This window comes from Cyanistes caeruleus, chromosome 3 (genome assembly GCF_971803275.1).
Source record: "Cyanistes caeruleus chromosome 3, bCyaCae1.hap1.1, whole genome shotgun sequence".
Taxonomy (NCBI): domain Eukaryota; kingdom Metazoa; phylum Chordata; class Aves; order Passeriformes; family Paridae; genus Cyanistes; species Cyanistes caeruleus.
The window spans coordinates 91,051,210-91,065,470 of NC_141703.1; the positions used below are offsets into that span (position 1 = coordinate 91,051,210).

The following is a 14,261-nucleotide window of genomic DNA, read 5'->3' on the forward strand; positions in this document are numbered from 1 at the left end:
GAGGCTTCCAGCAAGGCCTTTGCTGTGCTTTTTTCCTGCTAAGCTCATGGAAAATAGCTGGCTCTAGGTTTTCCTGAGGACAGCCCAGCAACTGGGCATGGCGGTGTCTGAAATAAATATAGTTTTGGAGGGGAGTTCATTTCCCCTGAATTAATGCAGCCTGACACAGAGCGCAGGAGCATGTGCCATCTGGTCAGATCTGCCTTGATTTTCTGAACAAGGGGGAGGGTAACTGATACTTTTATGAACTGTGCTTGCTGCACAGACGAAAACAGCAATCCCCTAGGTACTGAAAATGAGAGATGCTAATCTGAAATTAAAATGGGTAAATGCGCACGGGCCCGGTAAGGTCGTGAAGATCAAAACCTTGTTCTCTAAGGAAATGAACATTTTTATCTTGAGAGGCCCCAGGCATAGCTATGTAGTCCACCAATTTAATAGGAGATGGTGGGGTAGCACGCTGCTCTTGCGGAGTCAAGCTTATTTCCCGCACATATAGGGTGTAATATAATTTCCTTCCTCATCCCATGATGTTTCTATGTTCTCTGCAGAGATTTCACTGCTCTATTACCTGTCCATGCTGCCTGCTCCACTCTGGGCCTGTTTTGCCATTGCCTTCTGATGCTGCTGCATAAATTGGGCTGGAATGTGTCCCTCTCATTCCTCCTCAGCTAGAGAGCAGACATCTAATTCTACTCTTGCCTGCAGTCCTGCCGAGCGTGTAATGAAATGGCCAGGTTCCGTGGATTCTCCCTGGGAGGGGGTCAGAAACAGTCCAGCGGTGTGTTGTGATGCAGGCTGGGATCCTGGAGGAGATCCTCATCTCTTTCCTTGCGCTGCCACAGGAGCGGGGCTTGCGTGTTCGCGAGTGACGGGCGAGGATTCTGCGCAAGCTGCCCGAAAGTTCAAGGCAGCCGTGTGTCCTGAGGCGATGGCTACGAAGTCATGGCTGGCCGTGGCTTTGGTACAGGATGGGCTCTTAAGGCCGGACGTGCTGGCCTTAATTTAGCAGATAATGGCTGAGTAACCCAGAGGCATGTGTAAGGCAGGAACAGAAAGTGTTTGCCTTGTTTTCCTAACAACATTGTGCCCTGGCTGCGTGCCTTTCAGACTTTCAGCCATCACCCTGCAGTACAAAAAAATGATGAGGGCTCTGAAGCTTCTCTGCAGATCAGGTGAGCTTGGCCTGCAGTGCCACCAAGAGCAAAGAGGACAGCGGGGAGGTGGCAAAAAGCTGCTTTCATATGCAGCAAAGCACTGAGGGAATCTGTCAAGGTGCAGAGAGAGATGCAGGTAATAACTTCCTTTGCCTGCCTGAGGTTTGCAGTGCCTGCACTGCTCAGGGATGAAACCTGTCATCCTTTCACATATGCTTGGGAAGAAACAGTCATGAGTCCATGAGTCTCTGATAGCAGAGACAAGCAAAATTTGGGTGCAGAAACAGGTGTGGTCACTGCATTTTTTCTGGGGGTGTTTGAACACATTCATGGCCAAAACCTTTGTCATCCTGGAATTCATGTCACCGAAACACAGCCTCGTGGCTCCCACCTGAGGGGGTATTTTGTCTGCTGCAATGCCCTTGGAGCTGTGGGTTCAGCCCCTCAGTGAGCAGTGGGTACAGAGCACACAGAGCCAGTGTGCACTGCTTGGTGTTGGGGCCAGCACCAGTTCACGTGGGTGTGAGGGCTGCAGGAAGGACAAAAACTGGAGGCTTTAACTGGAGGTGTGGTTAGTTCAAGGACAATATCACAGCTCTTTTGGCCAGGAAAGATGTGTGGGGAGAGGACATTCTCCTGTGGTAGCTTGGTTGTCCTTTTTCCCTGATGAAGAGCAGAAGCAGTACCTTGATGTATTCCTTCCATTCTAAGATGTAGTAAAACTTGCCTGTCTTTTTAGGGGGAACTGCATTGCAATATTTGGATAAAATATGCTATAAAAGAGAGTGAAGGTTTGTCTGGCCTGCAAGGTCCAATTAAAGGGTCAAGACTGAGGTTTAATTCAAGCCAGAGAGATTCTGGCTCAGAAATTTCCACTGTTTTCAGCAGTGCTGGACTCTAATAATCCATGCAAGGGGCATGTTTCTACTAAGATACTGTATTTGTTTCTCTCCTATCCCCCTCCATCTTTTCTCCTGGAACGAAGATGCCTCCAAAATCAGGGAACTTAACTCTTCTCTTTCATTTTTTTTTTCTTCAACTCACAACCTTGGTTTTGTTTCTGGACCAGAATGCCCAATACAATCATGCAAAGGTCTTTTATTTATGTTTGGCTGGGAGCTGACCAGATGCCCCAGCCTGTGAAATAATCACCATCTGTTGATTGTAATTGCAAGGCAAAAGCCAAAAGCCTGGAAGGTTTTTTCAATGATGTATTCAAAGAACTGCAGCTTGACTTTTCTGAATAAAAACAAAAGCTTCTGCTTTGGTTCAGACTTTTTTTTTAATTTTTTTTTTTTAATACTTCCCCACATGCTGAATGCCTATGAATAGCTCTGCTACTCATTCCCTCCTTATCAGAAGCAATTTGGCTTAGAGCTTTCTGGGGTTTTTTACTGTCTGAGAAGGTGGCATCATTGCTGTTCCCTGGTGCACTGTGTCCATCATCTGCATCTCTGCACTTCGGTGGGGATCACGCTTGTCTGAGGTCCCCCACACGGAGTTTCTTCTCTCCCTTTTTTTGTCTCTCTGACATCCTGCCATTCTCACATCAGTCAAAGCTGTCTCTGGGGAAGAAGGACAATGCCGAATACTGCAGGTGCAGTGAGAATCAATAATTCATTTAATCATAAATTAATAAATGATGATGCTGCTTGGGGAGAAGGGAAGGAAAAGAAAGAACATTAATAAAGTGGTTTCCAGATCAATTCCACAGCTCTGAGAGACTGAAGGAAGGCTCCAGAGGGCCTGAACTTGGTAATTGTCAAGATCTGTAGGAGTCCCTTGATACCATCATTGCTGTTGCTTGGGTTTAATTCAGCAATACAGCCGCTGTCTGCCCCCTCTTCTGCAGAATTTGGAGGTTGCAGAACTTTGCAGAGCAAAATGCCTCTGGGTGGGGCAAGTGAGCTGTATAAAGTTTTGCTGCCTGCTGGATGAAAGCAATGCACTTCCTCAAATGCTTCTGCCAGGCATTGAGAGGAAGGCAGGTCTTTACTCCTAGCCCCCACAAGAGCTTGAGCTTGCTGAGCTTGCTTCTCTGGGACCACAGGGTGCAACTGAGTGTTGCTCCCACCGGGTGACTTGGGAACACTCAATGCTGTGCTGCATCTGGCCCTGCCCAAAATACATGGTGGCGAATACATATGTGCATCCCATCTGCCTGACACTGCAGCATTAGAAGGCAGGGCAAGCCAGGATTTAGCCATCAGAAAATGAGGAATAAATTTAATATGGATGTTGAGCGTATTAGCCTCCAGAAGACACCCCTCAGACAGGCAATGCCTATTTGTTCCAGTAAGTGGGCAAAGGCTTCCCAGAGCATTCCATTCTGTAGTAGTGGGCATAGCGGGCGGCCAAATTTGTCACAAATTTGCACGTTTCTCTCCAGTGTGCTCTGTCCTTCCCTGTGCTTGCAGTAGTGCAGACCTTTCACAGCAGCTCAGTTGAAGGCCCTTGGGGCTGCTGAGCACTATCATTCTTGTTTTCTCCTTCATTGGCTCTTAAGTAACATCTGACACAGGGGTTGGATTTGGCTTTTTGAAAACACGTACGACCCCAAGGATGCTTCTCATGCATTAAGTGCTCTGTGGGTGTACCTGCAGTTTGAGCTGACTTAAATTTCTATGAGAGATGAAAATGTTTATTTTTGTCATTGTCCAGGAGAAGGGGTCAGGTCTGTTTGTACAGCATGTTACTGCTTAGAGAAATTCAGGAACTGTGCCCCTTTCCCAGCCCTTCCTGTGGTCAGCAGGCATCTGGAAACATGAACTCCCTAGGGGCAGAAGGTCTTTACTATGTATTTGTATGTCACTGTATTAGTAATGGTAATGAATGGTGGAATTAAAGCCTTAGTATCTCTTTTATGTAACTATGCATGTTGCTAATGGGCATTAGATCAGCCAGAGCTGCTCAAACACCCAGCAAGGCTGTTTTGCCTCAGCAGTGGTTTGAATTTTGCCCAGTGCTTGTGTACTGGGTAAAGTGTCGGCTTTTCCTCGAAGGAAGGAACAAATTGATGCAACACAGGGTGCTGCTGTTGCCTGGGAGCTGGTATCCTCAGACAGTGCAAAGACTGGGAGACAAGGGAAGGATTTCCAAAATGCTCTCTCTGGATGCAGTAATATCTGTTTTCTGTGCTCCTTCTTTCCTTTTTGTTGAGTTATTTCTGATTTAAATTGATTCAGAAGCAGAACAAAGCCAACCTATTTCCTGGTGTAAGGTCTACTTTTTTTCTTCCAGGTTTAATCTAGTAACTCATAGTTATTACCTCCTCTCACTCTGCAGTGTTCACATGCATCAAGTGTATTGTACAGTTCACTACCTTAGGGTTGTTCCTTAATAAACTGTATGCATTTGGCCCAGCTTACTCTTCTGTGTATATTCTTCTGTGTCTGTTTATCAATCATCTAGGATTTTTTTCTAGTTTGCTGTTCATCTATTGGTGATGAGGAAGGAATGATGGAATTAACCAAATTCAATCCTTGCACTGGTTATGTTGAAATGGTGTGGACACTCTCCCCTCCCTTCTTCCCTTTGCTGTGTTGAGATGCACCCTCTGTTTCCCACTCAAAATTGTGAGAGCCTGATCTGCTAATGTAGCACATCAAGATTTTTTTATTTGCTTCTTTTCTGTAACCTCAAGTTTCAGGGAATAAAATAGTTTCTGTGCTTTCTCCCCTGTGCTGCATATCCATCTTTTGGATTACTGCTCTCCAGAGACATTAACTGTTTTCTTTTTTCTGTGTTGATGGGTTCAGTTTGTGGCTCTGGTAAGTCCAGATGCAATCATCCTCTGCCCCACTCATGCTACTCTCTGCTTTAACTTTCAGACCATTGTCCTCACACATTCAATTTTAAGGAGCTATGTGTTCATCGAGGCCCTCTTTCTTTGTCTTCCATTATATTTGCAATTTCTCTATAGGGTGGCAGCTGCAAATTTCATGGGCAGTTAGTGTTGTTTTCCTGTGACACTGGTTTAATAAGGCCACCATGGATGAAAACCCATTGGCATGTCTTTTGTCATTTCCCAGTCCAACAAAGCATATTTTCTTTTGGTACCACTGGCCAGTTTTTTGATCCATGGGCTTTCGGTTCCATTGGGGCAGTGTCAAATCCTTCAAATTCCTAAAGCTTCAAATTCTCTTCACCGCCTTTCCTCTGTGTAATAATTGTGTATGTGTATTAAAAACCAAAATGTTTTAACTTTTATATTTCATGTGATTTTATTATTTAGATTCTTAATGACCCTACATATTTGTTTCATTATTTCAGTAAGGCTAGACATTGACTTAGAATTAAATATTTCTGGCTCTATACTTTATTGAAAATCTTTATTATGTTTGCTTTTTGGCTGGTATTGTGGAACCTCCCTAGCTCAATGTAAATTGTCAGATTATTTGTCACTGGGATAATACGTTTGTCAATGCCTCACCATAACAAATTGGGCTCCTGATCCTGCATACATTTATGCAGGTGCTTATATGTATGGATTGCCTAACGTTCAGCCCTGTATTAGTTCTGTTGATGTGAAAAATGCTTTTAAAAAATGTCTCTGTCTTTTCTGGATTAAGTTCTAGGATGTTTCTTGCTTTATTTCATTTATGGACATATAATTCTTCAAGTTCTTTTTGTTTCTGCTTTTTTTAAACTTGCTTTTTCCCCCCTCTTTTCTAGTCCAAAATTCCTCTCTTTATTCTTACGGCTAGAGACAGATTTAAAAAAGCTGTTCATTTCTGAACTATTCATTTCATCCTCATCCTCACTTATTAATGAACCCACCTTCTTTCTGGTGCTGTTTCTCCTCCTGATGAATTTGTAAATCCCTTCTTATTCTCTTCAATGCCTTAGGCAACATAAATTCATTTGCTTTTTTTTTCTCCCTTGCCCTTATCTCTTCCCTGCATCCTTAACTGGCGCTGTATATTCTTGTTTAGTCACAACCCCCACTTCCATTTGCAGCACAGGAATTCCTGGTGATTTTCTTAATGAAAAGGCATCGATAGGAAAACAACATGCTCTACATTACTATCAGATCTGAAATGTCTCATTTAAAAGTTGTGTGTCGTGGAGCTTTCTCAGGGTCAATTTATGTTGCAGTCACTGTGTAGCAAAGCCAGCATTTGGTTTATGCATTTCTTTACTAAAATTTAAAAGTGCTCACCATGGTTTGAGCAGGGCAAGACACACAGCTGAGCAAATGGGAATTCCTCTGCTTTCTGAGTGGCTTTGTGACTGTGCTGTGATGACTGCTCACTACAAGAGCTGCTCTCCTTCCCTGCTAGGAGATGTAGAAAACAATCCCTTTTTAACGGGAGTACTTCTAACCCAAAGTGGGTGGTGGAGGTCTGTGAGTGTTTCAGCCACTTGCTGCTCAGGAGAAGGCAGAGAGCTAAGAGGAAACCTTGGTTGAAACACTGAGTGGCTGTAAAAGGGGAGAAGAGGCAGGAGGCTTTTCCATCCTTCCAAGCTCCACTTCAAGACAGATTGTCAACAGTATCCTGCTTAAAAACAGGTGTGGTGGTGTCTGAGCTCCATCAGCATGTTGGGCAGGCAGAAATGTCCCACAACCTCTGTGACTGCTGCTACCAGAGATGGCAAACCTGCCTTGGGCAGCAAGGCTGGAGAATGTCTGGTGAAGGAGTTTCTGCACAAGATCTGAGAGCAAATAAACTTGGAGGCTAAATTTAGAGGCTCATTAGAGAAGACCTATTCAGCCAAGGCTGACACTGTGACCCGTAAAAATGCCTGTAACTCAGCTCATGAGAATGGGGCTGTACCACTGACCTGCCTTATGACCTCAGAAAAGTCTCTGCCCATGTTCAGTTTCCCAGTCTCTTAAAACAGGGATAGTGATACAGGGTTACAGGTCAACTCCTGACTCTGAAATGTTCCAAAAATCTGGGTAGAAATGGAAGTATTTCTTTCCTTTAGGGAGTCAGAGTGAAGCTTTTTGTCTGGCAGGGCAGGAAGAAGTAGATTGTATTTAGTTGTTCATCTTTTTGGGTTGTTCTGACCCACCTTTCTCGCTTCCTCCCATTGTGGATGCCATGGAGAGCAGCTATGCACAAGCAGAATATAATGAGATCATGAGTTCTCGTGTGACTCTGAGAACAGAAGCCATTCTGTCTTCATCTTCCCAAATCATGGCATCCTTCACACCCTTCCTGGAGATGGATAAGTCAGGAGTCACGCAGAGCCCTGAGGAGGTGAAAAAAAAAAAAAAAAAAAAAAAAGGCACAAAATATGCTTACAAGTAGAGTTTACCCCATAAACCCATACTTTTCCCATAGACCTGTACTTTCCCCCTTCTTCTGTGCCCCACAGTGTTGGGCTACATGAAGGCGAGGAGCCTGCCAGAGTTCTGGTCAGTATGTTGGTTGTTTTCTCAGAGGAAATGTCTTTTTTGTTTACATGGGGGAGAGAGAAGCTTAGAGAAGAGACCTGGCACAGAGCAGTTGGGATTTGGTTAATCTGCTTAGAAATACATTAATCGGAGGATCAGATGCTGTCAACAATACTCTTTCCCCTCACTCTCTTCCCCCTTTCAGTACCTTCCTCATCACTGCTCCCACTGGATCCTATTCCTCACCCTCCTCCCTGCAACTCTCATCTCCCCTGCTGTGAATGCTAGGGAGTAATGAAGGACAAGGAGATTAAAGGAAAATTAACAAATAAAATATAAATCCTAGACCTAAATGAAAATTAAAAATGGGTATTCGGCTGTTTATTTATTTCCCTAAAAATAGCCTTGTACCCCAGCCAAAATAAATGTAGCCAGGATTTCCCAGGGAAGTTCTGGGGAAAACAGTCATTTTTCAAAAGATGAACTACTAGTGGAAATTGTGTCTGTCTGCTTTTCCCTTTGATTCCATCCATATGACATTATCATGGCATTATGACAGTGACTGGAGAAAGGAATATCCAACACTCACTGCCTTCAGCAGAAACTGCAGGTACTCAGACACCGGCTGTCATCTCTTGTCCAAAGATGTGCATCCATAATTGTCAGCAGTCACAATTTAAGGGGTGTTGTGGTTAAAACTGGAGCCAAGCAGTTCAGTTTCTCTTTGGACAGTTGGGATAATTATACACACAAGGACATTACCTGTACAGGGAAAGGAGCTCTGAAAGAAGTTGTTGCTGTTAGTGGCACACTGCTCAACATCTTGTTGCTTCTTTGCCTGGCCTCTGGTGAATTGGAAAGGAGGCTCAAAAAATGGCATTCCATGACTACATGAAGCCAAGGCTGAGGCCAAATTTGTTGCTCTCTGAGCTCTTTTATTGTAGAATTACTGTTGTCAGAGGAGTTTTTGTTCTACATGCACTGCTTTCTTCTAACATTTTTGTTTTATGAATTTTTCAAGAAAAGCACATGAACAAAAGGCATTGTGGTGAACAAACTATCAGTACCAACTGGGAGATAAAGAAAGAAGATAGCAACTGCTATCTACTCTCAGTATTTGTTTGCACGCACAGACTTCTGTATTCCTGGGTTTTGCTCTCAGATGTGCAGTACTCTATTTCATTCTCTGTATGAAGGTATAATCATAGGCAGTACAGGATATGTGGTGTAGCTTGCTTAATTTCAAGGAAAACATTTCAATTCAGGGATCTACTGACCTCTGAGCCATTATTTTAACAGCATTACAGCTGCATTAATTTTGGAGATTTTGCAATCCCATGTTAATCCACATTCCATTGAAGCCAGTACACAGACACCCATTGTCTTAAGATGGGGTTGGTTCAGGTCATTACTCTTCAAATTGTGCTACGGGAAAGGATGAGAATAAAGGGAAGGATGCAGTGGTTATCAGAGCTCAGCTTCTTTTTATGTTTTCATGGGTGAAGTAAAGGCTGTCTTAGAAAGAAATTGGTAGATGTTTTTACAGGAGAATTTGAGTTTTTTTGAGAGAGAAGGAGGCGTGAGGAGAACACAAGGTTGCTGCCTAAGGGTGCAGCAGTACTTGCCCCAGATAGGAACAGAATGTTTTGGCCACAGAGATCTCAGTGCATTATCTGTTCAATGGGAAGATATGTCCTTGTGCCAGTTCCCCTTCTCAGTTCCCTTATGCTAGAACACTGCACTGAAGAAAAGGTGAGAACTCACCCCTGGCTCTCTTCAGTATGTTTTAGAGGAGGATCCAAAGGAGACAGTGCTGTTTATATAAACACACGAGGAAGTGCATTCAGCTATTTGAGGACATGTGGACCCCATTAAGGTCGGTGCATCCCATCCCTACTTGGCCTGCCTCCTGTATTTCCCCAGCCAATGTGACCCACTGCCAGCTAAGTGTGACTGCCAGGGTGGGTGGTGGTATCTGCTGGCTGTGTCCTGGAGGTCCTTTGCAGGTCCTTATTCCCAGTGCATTTCTAGAGCTGATCTCACAACCTGTACTATAGTGTGAACCCTTGGTGCTCTGGGACAACACCTTCAAAAGATCTGGGCTTGAACACTGGACTTAGCACCAAAAAGAGGTCATAAGACTTCCCTGAAGGCCGTGTCCAAACTGGCCAGTGAGGGAGAAATACTGAATTAGCATGGTCACAAATACCTGTGCCTTGACTTCCTGCCAGCAAGAGGGAGCTAGGGATCCAATAAACCTGTGAGAGATGTGTACCTTGGACAGCAGCCCCACAGACGAGGAGCTCTATTGCTCCTGTTTGGGAGCTGGGGCTTTGATGCCTACTGGTTGAGATTATAGTACTGAACCAGTGTATGTAGGGATTTTGTCTGTCTGGGCAAAGGAGGGTTTGATAACATTGCTGCTTCTGTTTTGTTCAACATGAGTAAGAGTCAGAGGGACTGCAGTAGCACAGATCTTGCTGTGAGCTGCCATCAGGAAAGTACAAAATGTCCTTTCCAGCATGGCATTCTTGCTTGTTTTAACATGCTGCTTGGACTAAACCTAGTACAGACACATGCTGTGTCTGCTGAGGACAGATGCTTATGGGTTTGGAGCTGGCCTATGTCTCAGAAATGTTGTGGGGAGCTGGTACATGTTTTTCTTGGCAGGAGCTTTCTTAGCCATGCTTTTTCTCTATCTGACAAAGCAGTGTCATCCCCTGCTCTTTCCATCCTCTTAATAGCGGTGGCTTTCCTGTGACTTGCCTCAGGCCCCATGATTGGGCAACTGGTTGGAATTTGGGTTGCAGCATATATTCTGAGAAAGAAGCCCTTCAACGAGGAATCTTTTCGCATGTATCTTCTCCCTGGAGTGTTGTGAAGGAGGTGTGAAAGAAGAGCTGCCTCCTACCAGTCTCTTCCCCTGCCCAGGGTGTTGCCACTGACTTCCTTGTTTATAGCCAAGACCTGACTTGACAGAGTTCACAGCCTGATGTGCTCTCTCTCAGGCTCAGTGTTGTATGTTGGTGTGGATGTTGGGCTGAGAAGGGATTTTGGAAGCACTGGGTGGTTGTCCCTTCCAGCATGGTTACATACAACACATGCACTATTGCTGAACAAGCTGTAGGTCCCTGGGGAAAGTGGACTTCCTACACTTTTTTTTTTTCTGTGACCTCCTTCACATCTCCTGGAGACTGCCCCTACAGCTGAAGCATGCAGAAGCTTGAGATCTTGGGTCACCTTTTTAGGCCAGTGATATGTGAACTGTGGTCAGGGACACAGGTGAGCACTATGTAGGTAAATTCTAATTAACAGTAGAAACTCAGTGATTTCATTCAGACACATAAATAAGAGTGGAATGTGGGCCAGAAGTTCAGGCACCACGATTCTGGTCTGTGAGGTGCTTAGCAAACTAGCAGGCTAAGTCTCAGTCAGCCCTATGCCCTGCATTTAAAACTGCCTGAGACAGAGTTTTTGCAGCCTCCATGGAGCAGTTTGTTACAGAGCTTTGCTGTTGTCACAGCTAGATAGCTAGTCAGAGATCTCGCTGCAAATTTTGTTGCTAATAAAGATGATTGGTGGGGAAAAGAGAACTATTTTTATCATGCAAATTAAAAGCATACTACATTTATCTTTTAGCATTTCTCTATCTATTTTTCTTCTGTTTCTTTTCTGTCCCTTTGATGTATCTCCCTATCTCTATCTCATTTCCTACCTTCCTTCTTCCACGATTATCACTTTCTCCTTTCACAGGGAGCAGAAAGAAGCTTCTGCTGTGCTTTTTGAGTTCCCACTTAATCCTGCCTGATCTCTCATTATTAGAAGACTCCTTTCCTACTGGTACCTTTGTGCTTGGTACAGATGAATATGGCAGAGCCCTGCAGAGGGTCCTGTGCTTTTGGGATGCTTCCCAGGCAGTGCCTCCAGCCCCATCTCCTTTATCACTCAATCCAAACAGCTCGTGCTCAGATGGTAATGTTATCACTCATTTCTTCCAGTGTGGTGATGCCTGGAGCTTTCAAATATGTTCATTAATTAGGCCTCCCGGGGTGTATTCCCGGCTGACCACTCTGTGTGCGTATGCGGAGCTGGGGGACAGGAGGAGAGGGCATGCCTGGCTCTGGAGCATACGCTGTGCATCCTGCCAGTCTGCAGGCTTGCTTTAACAGTTGGTCATTCCTTAAAGCCTCATCCCCCTGCAGAAGTGGAGAGAGCCTGGGATGCCTTGGAGGGGCAAAGAGACGCAATCGAGTTTGACAGGATTTGCACCACAAATTAAGTGCTGAATGTTCACGTTTGACACTCCAGTTCCATGGAGCTTTTGGGTAGCCCTTCACAGAGAAATCTGTCAGAAACCCAAGCATCCAGAAAGCAGGGGGGAAACCACTCTGCCACCTTCTGTTTTTCACTTCTCAGAGGATGCAAAACACCACATTGGTGCTGCATAGCCTTGTCAGCTCTAGTGCTCTGGGGAGGAAGGTAGTGTCATGGCAGGGAGCTTGCACACGTCCTTCCCTCCACCCCCCATCCCACACCTCCATTCTTGGTGTTTCATTTTAGATGTAATGGGGATGTGGCAGCAGCACCACCATTCTTCTTGATCGATTAGAAGAAAAAGTATGAACCAAACTCATTTAATTATGTTGAGCCAGGGATGTTCTTGCCAAAAGACTAACAGAAGCTTGGTTTCATTTCATAGATTTCCCATTTCCAAAGGTAGCTGTATCTTCTTCATTTGTCCTCTGTGGTTATGGATTATTGCTGTATGTGCTATCTGGAGCAATGCTGTCTTCCAGCCTAGCAGAAGTGTTGTATTGCTTCCTAGACCCTGGAGAAGATTTCACCTTTTTGTAAGTTGGGTACAGAAATATGTATCAGTAGGTTGTGCTATAATGACAGCTGGGAAAGCAGTTCTAAAAAGCTGTTCCTTTGATGGAAGTCATCCCTAGATGGACAACAGCCTTGTGCCAGTCTCAGCACAGCACAACCTCCCACAATAGCATTTTGTCATTAGAGCTGAATTCCTTTTCTGTGGCCTGTGTTTCAACAAACATTCCTGTGGCAGCATCAAAAGACAACTTCTTCTGAGCTTCTGTGGTTCTAGGATTTATTCAATGTCTTTCTCAAACTCTTGGTTCCTCCTGCTCAGAGACTACTCTTATCCTGCTGTATTGTTTTTTAGCCATTCCACTCCTGCTTAGAGATAAGCAAATTATCTGTGGAGATATGGGGCCCTTGCAGGAGCCTCTGGTGGGCAGCCTTTCCATGTGTCTCTGTGGGGTGTGTGTCTTGAGCTGATTTACCTCCATAAGTAGCCATCAACTGTACACTGTTGCATTTATTCCTCTCTGCCCTTCAGCAAATGTTTTCCCCAGGGTCATATTCTAGTTTGCAACCTATTGCTTTGAGTATTTATTGCTTTCAACCTGCATCTAGGCCTCGAGGTATGGTTTCTGCTTCTTCCATGTTTCTGCTTCTGGTAAGGTTTCTGCTTCTCTGTTTTTTCTCCTGCTTTCCCTCAATACCACATGCCCAAGCAGCACAAAGCACTCGTGGGATGAGGGGACACTGCCCCAGTTCACAGCCAGACAAAAGGAGTCAGGCAGTCAGATGTACTGCTGGGACAGCTGCTGAGGTGGATGGAGAGGTCAGAGGCTGTCCCTGCTCCCCTTCCCCTGACAGAGGTTAGTTACCCTCAGCTCAGGTTGTCAGTGTGGCTGTCTGCATTCTGTTCTTTAGCCTGGTCCTCTCAGTGTGACCTATGGTAGAAAAGAAATTGCTCTTACCCATTAACCAGGATCTTTTTGCCAGAACTGTGTGGGAGAGAGAGCTATTACACCAGCAGTTCCACTGGCAGGTCTGAGTGGGAGGCAGAGGGATGAGGAGTGAGAGGGATACTTACCTGCACCTCTGGGAGCAACCAGCCACAGGAGCAGGTATGGCCTCAGCATGAGTGACTACCCCTCTTCTCCCAGCAAACTGCAGAGCCAAAGATTCAAACCCACATACACATCTTTCAGTGGCAGACTGGACTTTGATGAAGTAAGTTTTAGCTCTCTGACTTTAGGCTGATTTTTACTTAGCTGTTTTTTATGGAGTCTGAGAAGCAGCCTGCAGCCCTTGAAAAGCCTATGCACCAGAGGTTGAAAACCCCTCCTCCACCAGGAAAAATCATCTTTGTGTTTATGTGAGGGTGTGCAGCAGCTTCTCCCTCACATTGTCATTTTTGAACTGGAGAGAGCTGGTGTGAGCACTTGCAGAAGGCAAGGAAAGCAGGTCGGTTGAATACTGTCGAAGCAAATTCAGGCTTATTATTCAAACAGATGTTCATGAATATATTTTGCCATACTTGCAGAGTTTTAATTGTAATCTGACTTGATGGGCACATGAGTTTAGAAGTAGAAGACTTAATTTATGGGAGGAGAGATGATTTGGAAGATGAACTTCCAAGCCAGAGAATGAGGGTTCATGTCTGGCTCTGCACAAGCATAGGCACCTCACCTGGGCTTATTTTTCCTTGCCTCCCCTGGGTCCCAAGGGTGCTCAGATCCTGCTGGGAGAACACGTCGGCATCCCGAGCAGAACTGTTTGTGTGCTGAATTGCCTGTTCATTCATAATTGTTATTTTCTTTGCTTTCCACTGTTGGCAAATATAGCAGAGAGTTGCCACTATTTTATCTTCCTGCCTATCACTCCTCTGTCCCCAAGTCAGGGGCTCTCCTCCTTTACTCTTCTGCTTTCTCAGCTTCCATGGGAAGCTG

General features: G+C 44.9%; 1 protein-coding gene across 4 annotated transcripts in view; it reads left to right on the plus strand.

The window, feature by feature from the left end:
• Positions 1-14,261, plus strand: part of IGSF11 (immunoglobulin superfamily member 11) — a 104,126-nt gene that overhangs the window by 67,803 nt on the left and 22,062 nt on the right. The window lies entirely within an intron of this gene.